General features: G+C 36.6%; 1 long non-coding RNA gene across 1 annotated transcript in view; it reads left to right on the forward strand.

The window, feature by feature from the left end:
• The window catches only part of LOC309635688, a 73,970-nt gene that overhangs the window by 25,840 nt on the left and 36,508 nt on the right, over positions 1 to 11,622 (forward strand). Inside the window, exon 1 of the long non-coding RNA XR_014248967.1 lies at positions 1 to 11,295. This exon is cut by the window's left edge and continues 25,840 nt beyond it. This is a non-coding gene — a long non-coding RNA (uncharacterized lncRNA). The remainder of the gene's footprint in view (positions 11,296 to 11,622) is intronic.

An 11,622-nucleotide genomic window follows, 5' to 3' on the forward strand; every position in this document is an offset into this window, starting at 1 on the left:
TTTGCCTGAAGTCAAATGATGTTGAGCATCTCTTCATGTTTCTATTGGCCATTATTATATCTTTCTTTGTGAAATATTTATTCATGTATTTTTCCTATTGTAAAACTTTGGGCTTTTTAAATTATTACTGAGCTGTGAGAGTTTTTTTTTAATATATATCCTGGATCTAAGTCCCTTGCCCATGTGCTATATTTTCCCATTGTAAGGCTTGTCTTTGAATTTTCTTAGTGGTGTCTTTCAAAGAGCAGAAATTTAAAATTTTGATGAAGTCCAAATTATAATTTTTATGTTTCAACTTTTTTGTGCCTTGTCTAAAAAAAATTTGCCTATCCCAAAATACAAATGTTTTTCTATGCATTTTTCCTATAAATTTTATAGTTTTAGTATTTATATTTAAGTCTGCCCTTTCTGTCATTTCCAGAACTGCTTCTATTGATTGATTTTTCTCTTTATTATAGGTCACATATATTCCCTGTTTTTTGTTTGTTTGTTTGTTTATTTCTTTGTTTTTTACTAGATGCTTGACATTGTAAATGTTACATTTTTGAATACTGAATTTTGTTGCTTTCTTTTAAAGAATGTTGAGTTTAGTTTAGGCAGGCAGTTAAATTATGTGAAATCCTCTTAAACCTATAAATTTTGTTAAGGTGTGTCTAGAATAGCTTTCAATCTATATCTATTTTATTCCTACTATTAAAATGTGAACTTTCTAAATTCTCTCTAATCTGGCTGGTTAGAACTTGAGCATATCCTATTCTCTCTGGGAATTATTCAGCTTGTAGCCCCCCATTACACAATTTTTTTTCCCCCATGACATTTGTACAGCGCTCAGCCTTACCTTATCCAACAAGTGCATACTTAATATTCAGCAACCTGTTCAAAAGAACTTTCATACTGGTTTCTAGAGTTCTTAATCTGTGTAATTCCTTCCACTCTCTGGTACTCTGGATTAAACCTTATCCTCACAAAACCCTGATTGCTGTACCTTCAACTTAGCAAGACGGTTGTACTCTGCACCTGTTCCTATCTCTGCATTGTGTTCTAAAAATTGCCCCCAATTGCTTCTCAGCCTCTTGGCTAAGATCAAGTGTAGTATCTGTTCTTATCAGTAAAAATTGCCCCCAAGCAGAAAGTCAAGGCAATTGTAGAGCTCACCTAGTTTGTTTCCCTTCCCGCATAGTTCTCTACTGCTTTTTACAGTTGTTTCATATATTTTTTGAGTTTTCTATCCTTTTACGCCAGGAGGGCAAGTCCTGGACTAGTGACTGTATCATGGTTGGAAACAAAAGTTACTTCACTTGGATTTTAATTTGTTCACATTTCTGATGTTATTTGTTGACTGGCAGTGTCTATGACTTCTCTTGTGGAAATCTTTTCTGAAATTTCCTCCCCAGTCCTGCCAGAAAAAGAGGTTAAATAGGGTATACAATTACGTCCAAAAAAAAAAAAAAAAATTAGGATACACTTTGACTAGAGTGATTGATAAACTTTAATTCCAAGAAATAGAAAATAGTAACCACACTTTTAGGAATCCAGAACAATATTTCAGTGTAGGGAATAGAGACTGGCCAGCTCTGTGTTAAATACCATAAAGTTCGGCAAAAGCTGCCTTAGTTGCTGTCAGCTTCTTGGCTTTTCTGACACACCTCTACCCACTAACACAGGGACCCAGTAGTCTCTGACTCTTCTCATCTTTCTGGTTCAAAATGTGTTATCTAGTAAATGTAAAATAAAATTTTTATGAGATGCTAATGACTCATAAAACTCAATATGCTATTCTAAAAATTTTAGAAAATCTAAAACCTTAAATTGAAAGAATGAATTACTAATAGTGGGAATTCAGTCCTCTGTCAAAGAGGTGGAAAAGAATATGGAAAGATTAGATCTCTCCTAGCATACCTTGTATAGACTATGATGGAGGCCACTCTACCTACATCCCACCAGAGCTAGGATAGGAGGGACAAAATAAGCATTCTAACAAAGATTTAAGAAGAAACAAAAAGCGCCTACCATTTCACGTCTTCCATCACCACACAGTCTGCAAAGCATGGCCTAGCCTTGCAATAACCTCCACTCCACCCCTCCCCCACCCATTAGCTGGAGCCAGTGAATTATGGTGAAAGGCAGAAGCCCTCCAGCCTCTAGGGTGGAAATGACTTTAATTTCATCAGAGCCCTGGAGAAAAGACTATTAAAAGAGTTAATGGAACAAACTTCTGAATAGATGGGTCAGGCTGTGACAAACCAAAGTCTTTTTTTTGATTTAAGAAGGAAAAAGGAAAAAGAAAGCTGGAGATACAGACCTTGTAGCTCTGATGGCCTCTGAGTCCCCTATCAAATCAATCCTAAATGCAGTAGAGTCCTGATAATTTAATGAAGAACTCAGAGGTGATGTGGTGAATTTGTTCACAAAGTTGAAATGGGGAAGAGATACAGTCCACTACAGGGACTGTTCCCCGCCATTGTTTTCTGAATTACGACTGGGGGCAGAATGTAGGATTACTCTATTTTAAAATGTTGACATCAGAATACAGGTTGTTGGAGTTTCAAAATATCATAGTTAGAAAGTTCTCCTTAAAGTACAAATGTGTATAAGAATAAAATTGGACTGTGGTTTAGCAAATAAAATAATTAGGGTAAACAAGAAGTGAGAGAGGGATAAAAGGAAAATGTTAGAGTCCAGTTGGCAATGAAAATATGCCCACAAAGTGAATTTTCCCAGTCACTCCAGGAGAAATAGTGAAATTATCATATTGTGATGGCTAAGATTTGCTAAACTCTCTGGGATATTTGTAGATTCAGTTTTTAGTCAGCAGAGATAAAAAGGAGTATTTTTTTTTTTTTTTTGGCCATGCTTATTCTGAAAATATCTATCAAAAGATACACACTTTGGAGAATAGAAAATTTCCCATAGAATTTTCTTTTCTAGTGATCCCAAATGTAGATCTTCAAGATCTTCAGTATCCTTGGAAACAATGATGTAAGTAGCCACACATCCCTGGAGGTCACTATAATAATTCATTGGACAGAGTTACGCTATCTAAGCTACCTCTGTGGGCCCCAGGTTTGAGAAACTGCATCTTTAGAAATCCTTTGACTCCTCTTGAAGGATTGGCCTCCAAAGCCCCTTTGTGAGTGAAGGGGCTCATTCCAGGGAGATGGAAAACCACCAATACTGGGCTTCTGGCACTCTTAAAAATTACTGGACTAATGTCAAAATATTACAGAGTAATACCCAGTATCCCAAGTCAACTCCACTTACTGTGCGTCATCTGATTGCCTTAAATGAAGTAGGAAGGTGAGGTTAAATACCATATACTGAGTACCTAGTAGGTATCAGGCACCCTGCATACTCCATCTAGAGAAGACATTTTTGTTTAATGGTGACTATAGTTGATGATACTGTTTGGACAAATGAAATTTGTGAAGAGAGTAGAATTTAAGTGTTCTCACACACACACACACACACACACACACACACAAAGTAAACATGTAAGGTGATGGATGCTAATTAACTCAGTTATGGGAATTATTTCACCATGTACACAAATATCACATCATCATATTGTACCCGTTAAATTTATTACAGTTTGTCAATTATACCTCAAAAAAGCTGAAAAAATGAAGACATTTTTGTTTTAGAACACCTGTATTCATTTCCCCTTCCAATTGTATCCCATTTTTCTTCATTAGAATACTGCTTCCACTGAAAAGGTATTAGAATACCTCAGGTACACACTGCTATATTTAAAATAGATAACCAACAAGGACCTACTGTATAGCACAGGGAACTCTGCTCAATATTCTGTAATAACCCAAATGGGAAAAGAATTTGAAAAAGAATAGATACATGTATATAACTGAATCACTTTGCTGTACACCTGAAATTAACAGTTAACAGCATTGTTAATCAATGACGTTCCAATATAAAATAAAAATTAAAAAAAAAACAAAAACAAAAAAAAGAACTGTAATACACGTGGACCTATGCGATAGGATTCCAGGGCATGAGGTACATATTATCTAATGGAGTGGCCACAAGAAACAGATGCCTGCCTTTCTGGTTCCCTGTTCAAAACCTCACTGTTCTAACAAGGATCCCAAAGAACTCTGTAAGCTGATATAAGCTGATACTCAGAGGCTGGCCCTCACCCTGTGTTGATTATGGACTTATGGTTTCAAACTTGCTGATTCAAAATTAAACACATAACCAAATGACCATAATCCAAAAAAAAAAAAAAAAAGAATACTTCACTGAAGACAGTCTTGACAAGAAACTGTAATCAAATGTGCTCCTTACTACTGAACAAGAAGTGGCCTTTGACCCAACCTAGGCCAATTAGATGTTTCTTCTGTGATATTTCGAACACCATCAGAGAGTCAAAGAAGTTCTATCCCATTTGATTGAGCATGGCAGGACTAGAGTTGCTGTTATAAAATTACTGCTATCTTTTCTGCTTCTGAGCCTCCAGAACTGTTTTGGTTCGACCCCATTTCCATGCCTGATTCTTCAGGTTCTCATGGATATTGTCAAGCACCAATATCCTTCCAATAAACTACTTTGCTTAATTTACCCAAAGCTGATTTCCTTTGCTCAAAATCAAAGAGTCCTTAAGGATATACTACCTCACTTAACACACAATTCTAAGATATTATGGTTGTGACCATTTCACAGTGGAGAAAAGTTTGGCACAGAAAGATTCAATGACATGCCCAGAATCCCACAGCTAGTAAGACTGACAGAGTATGGACCCAAATCTGGGTGTGTCTGATCCTGAGTTTCAAATTGTTAACCTACATTATACTGATTTCCATCTGTAATTTTCAAACTGCATTCCCAAAGAGCCTCGATGTTCCACATGCTGATCCAAGATTTTTCACTGCTGAAATTGAATAATGGCAGCCGTGTCAATTTAGAAGAAGTAATAACTTAATGGATAGAATGTTTTCAACTTTAAATTTTCCTTCCATAAATTTTTCTTAAACCTTTGGTGGTTTCTACTGCTTGTCTGTGAGGCAGACAACAAAACAAATGAACAAGCAGCCAATGAATATTAATGGCAAAAGTCTGAAACAACAGATGATGCCTCCCTCAAGAGCTTGTTGTTTGCATGCACGTGTGTTGTGATTTTATGTTGCATACCTATAATATAGTCATTTTCTGCTAGGAAAATTGTTCCTAGTTCAAATGCTAGAATTAAATACATACATATTTCATAGTATTATGCAAAGAGCACCATGATTTTCAAGCTGTCTGCCACCTCAAATTTTTCTTTTTTTAAATTGCCTCAAGTAAGCCTGAGACAATGGCAGCCAAACATTTTGGGAGGTATAAGTCATATCACCTTTAGGCAAATCAGCCCTTTATCTACATCCAAAGCCACCATATTTTGAGGATAAGGGCTTTGGCACTTACTGGATTCTACAAGAATAATGTCATTTGTCAGCCTAAATGCAAGACCCAGAATCAGTTTAAGGGACTTGAAATCTCATTTTGATTCTTGGCCTGGACACCAGCTAAAATGCCTTGGGCCTTGAGAAAGGCCAAGTTATGGTGTATTTATTGGCCATGACTGCAGATCTGGTTAACTTGATGGGAATTTATAGAAAAAGGGATGAAGCAAAGCCAGATGTGCTTTTGGCTATGGATGCATCAGGCTAATAAGACACAGGATAGTAGCCTGGCCTTAAGTAAGAATAGCACCCCAAGAAAACTTTCCAGGGTTTAAGGATTAATATAATGAGAGTAGAATTTGGACCCCTGGGTCTTCTTCCTAGCTTCTCCTACAACAAGATCAGCCATTTCCCATTTTCCCGTTTTTACCCTCAAAATACCTCTCTTCCATAATTTATACTGCTTCTGAAATTTCCTGGTCTCCAAGAAGCCAGACTAAAATAAAATTATTTAAAATTTACTTTGGGCCAACAGTGACAGAAGGGATAAGATATATACTAATGATCAAAACATAGGTGATCCTACACATGTAAAGTTTACTGTCTAGCAAAATAAAACTTCCAGATTCCCCAGAAGATAAGCTATCTACTACCCTTCCTATCCTGAATATAAAACTTTGACCATTTTTACTTGCGCCTTCTTTAGCATATGGGTATAATATATAAATATTGTATTAGTCTATTGACTCCGTGTGCTAATTGGAGTCAACATGAATTGGTATTGCCTTTCCAATGTCTGTACAAGTATAGTCTCCAACCAAAATCTCCTAGATTGTAACATTGGATCTCATCAATTTAGATGAAGTAAATTTTCAAATAAATACATAGGTAGTGAAGCTTCAGGTAGGAACCCATGTATCATGCTCCCTTGGTGAGTCATTCCCTTAAAGAGGCAAGGCTGCTTCTCATCTTTCTTTCAACGAATCTGTATCTGTTTCCATATGATCTGAATGTTTCTCTATTTCCAGGCTCATACCACCTAAAGAATTTAAAAACTACTGTGACACCTAGAGATGGCAGGGGAGACCTTCCATCCTTCATTATTGATCCTTATTACCACATGTCACCAGGCAGTGCACTGGGCTCGTTTTGTTGACTTCCATCAACCATTTATATTGAGATATAATCCTGGGTCATAAAAAAGAGGAATATTTTATGCCCCAAGTGAGTGATTCACACTCAACACTATGTTGATGTATTTTATGGGATGTAAAAATCTCTGTTCCGGTGATCTCAGCTCCATCAGCATAATTTTCTTCCACATGGCACAGGTAAATCATGGTTAAATATTGAGTCATTTATCAACGAATGCATTGTAAGCCAGATCTCATAAAATCTCAGAAATAGATTGTGCTAAAAAAGCAGCTAGCAACCAACTATGATTTTTGAATTTTCCCTTCCATAATCTGTTCCTCATTTAGAGAGAAAACACTAAGGAAATTAAAAATTAGTAAGCTTTACTCCTTTATTGGTAACAATATAAAAGTATAATGATTTTCTTTAGAATAAAAATATTATTTGGGGGCTTTATAAGAGAGGGAAAATTTGAAAACTCTGTGCTCCTAGAAGACGAATTGTCATTCTCTGTGAAAGCAACGCATTTCAGAAAGTATACACGCATCTTAGGTTCCCCATGCTTAAACTTAAATCCACAGGGATAGCACATGGAATAAAAAAAGTTTATGATTGGATGAAGGGGTTTAGTGACGACAGGGGAAGTCAACCTTTTTTAAAAAATATCTTTATGGGAGTATAATTTCTTTACAAGGTTGTGTTAGTTTCTGCTGTACACAAAGTGAATCAGCTTTGTGATATAACCCCATATCCCCTCGCTCTTGAGCCTCCCTCCCAAGCTCCCTATCCCACCCCTTTAAGTCATCACAAAGTATGGAGCTGATCTCCCTGTGCTATACAGAAGCTTCCCACTAGTCATCCATTTTATATTTGGTAATGTATATATGTCAGTGTTACTCTCTCACTTCGTCCCAGCTTCCCCTCCCCACGCCCCCATGTCCTCAAGTCCATTCTCTACATCTGTGTCTTTATTCCTGCCTTGCCACTAGGTTCATCAGTACCATTTTTTAGATTCCATATATGTGCATTAGCATATGGTATTTGTTTTTATTTTTCTTACTTACTTCACTCTGTATGACAGACTCTAGGTCCACCCACCTCATTACAAATAACTGAATTTTGTTCCTTTTCATGGCTGAGTAATATTCCATTGTATATATGTGTAACATCTTCTTTATCCATTCATCTGTTGATGGATATTTATGTTGCTTCCATGTCCTGGCTGTTGTAAATAGTGCTTCAATGAATATTGTGGTACATGTATCTTTTGGAATTATGGTTTTCTCAGGGTATATGACCAGTAGTGGGACTGCTGGGTCATATGGCAGCTCTATTTTTAGTTTTTTAAGGAACCTCCCTACTCTTCTGCATAGTGGCTGTATCAATTTACATTCCCATCAACTGTGCAAGAGGGTTCCCTTTTCTCCACACCCTCTCCAGCATTTATTGTTTGCAGATTTTTTTTGATGATGGACATTCTGGATGTGATATGATACCTCATTGTGCTTTTGATTTGCATTTCTCTGATGATTATTGATGCTGAGCATCTTTTCATGCGTTTGTTGGCCATCTGCATGTCTTCTTTGGAGAAATGTCTATTTAGGTCTTCCATCCATTTTTGGATTGGGTTGTTTGTTTTTTGATATTGAGCTGCATGAGCGGCTTGTATATTTTGGAGATTAATCCTTTGTCAGTTACTTTGTTTGGAAATATTTTCTCCCATTCTGAGGGTTGTCTTTTCATCTTGTCTTTGGTTTCCTTTGCTGTGCCAAAGCTTTTAAGTTTCATTAGGTCGCATTTGTTTATTTTTTATTTTATTTCCATGATTCTAAGAGGTGGATCAAAAAAGATCTTGCTGTGATTCATGTCAAAGAGTGTTTGCCTGTTTTCCTCTAAGAGTTTTATAGTGTCTGGCCTTGCATTTATGTCTTTAATCCATTTTGAGTTTATTTTTGTGTATGCTGTTAGGAAGTGTTATAATTTCATTCTTTTACTTGTAGCAGTCCAGTTTTCCCAGATCCACTTATTGAAGAGGCTGTCTTTTCTCCACTGTATATTCTTGCCTCCTTTGTCAAAGATAAGGTGACCATATGTTCATGGCTTTATCTCTGGGCTTTCTATCCTGTTCCATTGATTGATATTTCTGTTTTTGTGCCAGTACCATACTGTCTTGATTACTGTAGCTTTGTAGTATAGTCTGAAGTCAGGGAGACTGATTCCTCCAGCTCCATTTTTCTTTCTCAAGGTTGCTTTGGCTATTTGGGGTCTTTTGTGTTTCCATATAAATTGTAAAATTTCTTGTTCTAGTTCTGTGAAAAATGCCATTGGTAATTTGATAGGGATTGCATTGAATCTGTAGATTGCTTTGGGTAGTATAGTCATTTTCACAATGTTGATTCTTCCAATCCAAGAACATGGTATATCTCTCCATCTGTTTGTATCATGTTTAATTTCTTTCACCATTGTCTTATAGTTTTCTGCATACAGATCTTTTGCCTCTTAGGTAGGTTTATTTCTAGGTATTTTATGTTTTTTGTTGCAATGGTAAATGAGAGTGTTTTCTTAATTTCTCTTTCTGATTTTTCATTGTTAGTGTATAGGAATGCAAGAGATTTCTGTGCATTCATTTTGTATCCTGCCACTTTACCAAGTTCACTGATTAGCTCTAGTAGTTTTCTGGTGGCATCTTTAGGATCTTCATGTCATCTGCAAACAGTGACAGTTTTACTTCTTCCTTTGCAATTTGTATTCCTTTAATTTCTTTTTCTTCTCTGATTGCCATCACTAGGACTTCCAAATCTATGTTGAATAATAGTAGTGAGAGTGGGCACCCTTGTCTTGCTCCTGATCTTAGAGGAAACGCTTTCAGTTTTTCACCATTGAGAATGATGTTGGCTGTGGCTTTGTCATATATGGCCTTTATTATATTGAGGTAGGTTCACTCTATGCCCACTTTCTGGAGAGGTTTTATCATAAATGGGTGTTGAATTTTGTCAAAAGCTTTTTCTGCATCTATTGAGATGATCATATGGTTTTTATCGTTCAGTTTGTTAATATGGTGTGTCACATTGATTGATTTGCATATATTGAAGAATCCTTGCATTCCTGGGATAAACCCCACTTGATCATGGTGTATGATCCTTTTAATGTGCCGTTGGATTCTGTTTGCTAGTATTTTGTTGAGGATTTTTGTGTCTATGTTCATCAGTGATATTGGCCTGTAATTTTCCTTTTTTGTGACATCATTGTCTGGTTTTGGTATCAGGGTGATGGTGACCTCATAGAATGAGTTTGGGAGTGTTCCTCCCTCTGCAATATTTTGGAAGAGTTTGAGAAGGATAGGTGTTAACTCTTCTCTAAATGTTTGACAGAATTCACCTGTGAAGCCATCTGGCCCTGGGTTGTTGTTTGTTGGAAGATTTTTAATCACAGTTTCAATTTCAGTGCTTGTGATTGGTCTGTTCATATTTTCTTTTTCTTCCTGGTTCAGTCTTGGAAGGTTGTACTTTACTAAGAATTTGTCCATTTCTTCCAGGTTGTCCATTTTATTTACATATGGTTGCTTGTAGTAGTCGCTCATGATCTTTTGTATTTCTGCAGTGTCAGTGGTTACTTCTCCTTTTTCATTTCTAATTCTGTTGATTTGAGTCTTCTCACTTTTTTTCCTGATGTGTATGGCTAATGGTTTAACAATTTTGTTTATCTTCTCAAAGAACCAGCTTTTAGTTTTATTGATCCTCACCATTGTTTCCTTCATTGCTTTTTCATTTATTTCTGATCTGATCTTTATGATTTCTTTCCTTCTGCAAACTTTAGGTTTTTTGTTCTTCTTTCTCTCATTACTTTCAGTGTAAGGTTAGGTTGTTTATTTGAGATTTTTCTTGTTTCTTGAGGTAGGATTGTATTGCTAAACTTCCCTCTTAAAACTGCTTTTGCATACCAGAGGTTTTGGGTCATCCTGTTTTCATTGTCATTTGTTTCTATGTATTTTTTCATTTCCTCTTTGATTTCCTCATTGATCTCTTTGTTGTTTAATAGCATACTGTTTAGCTTCCATATGTGTATTTTTTACAGTTTTTTTTTTCCTGTAACTGATATCTAGTCTCATAGTGTTGTGGTTGGAAAAGATGCTTGATACAATTTCAATTTTCCTAAATTTACCAAGGCTTGATTTGTGACCCAAGATATGATCTATCATGGAGAATATTCCGTGTGCACTTGAGAAGAAAGTGTATTCTGTTGTTTTTGGATGGAATGTCCTATAAATATTAGCTAAGTACATCTGGTCTCATGTGTCATTTAAAGCTTGTGTTTCCTTATTTATTTTCATTTTGGATGATCTGTCCATTGGTGTAAGTGGAGTGTTAAAGCCCCCTACTATGCTTGTGTTACTGTTGATTTCCCCTTTTATGGCTGTTAGCATTTACCTATGTACTGAGGTGCTCCTATGTTTGGTGCATAGATATTTACAATTGTTATATCTTCATCTTGAATTGATCCCTTGATCATTATATAGTGTCCTTCCTTGTCTTTTGTAATAGTCTTTACTTTTAAGTCTATTTTGTCTGATATGAGTATTGTTACTCCAGCTTTCTTTTGATTTCCATTTGCATGGAATATCTTTTTCCATCCCCTCACTTTCAGTCTGTATGTGTCCCTAGGTCTGAAGTGGGTCTCTTGTAGACAGCATATATACAGGTCTTGTTTTTATATCCATTCAGCCAGTCTATGTCTTTTGGTTGGAGCATTTAATCCATTTACATTTAAGGTAATTATTATTTTTTTTAAAGGAATTCCTTTATTTTTATTATTTATTTATTTATTTTTGGCTGTGTTGGGTCTTCGTTTCTGTGCGAGGGCTTTCTCTAGTTGTGGCAAACGGGGGCCACTCTTCATCGCAGTGCGCCGGCCTCTCATTATCGTGGCCTCTCTTTTTGCGGAGCACAGGCTCCAGACGCGCGGGCTCAGTAGTTGTGGCTCACGGGCCTAGTTGCTCCGCGGCATGGGGGATCTTCCCAGACCAGGACTCGAACCCGTGTGCCCTGCATTGGCAGGCAGATTCTCAACCACTGCGCCACCAGGGAAGCCCCCTAAG

This window comes from Balaenoptera borealis (genome assembly GCF_965194805.1).
Source record: "Balaenoptera borealis genome assembly, chromosome: 1".
In the NCBI taxonomy this organism is placed as follows: Eukaryota; Metazoa; Chordata; class Mammalia; order Artiodactyla; family Balaenopteridae; genus Balaenoptera; species Balaenoptera borealis.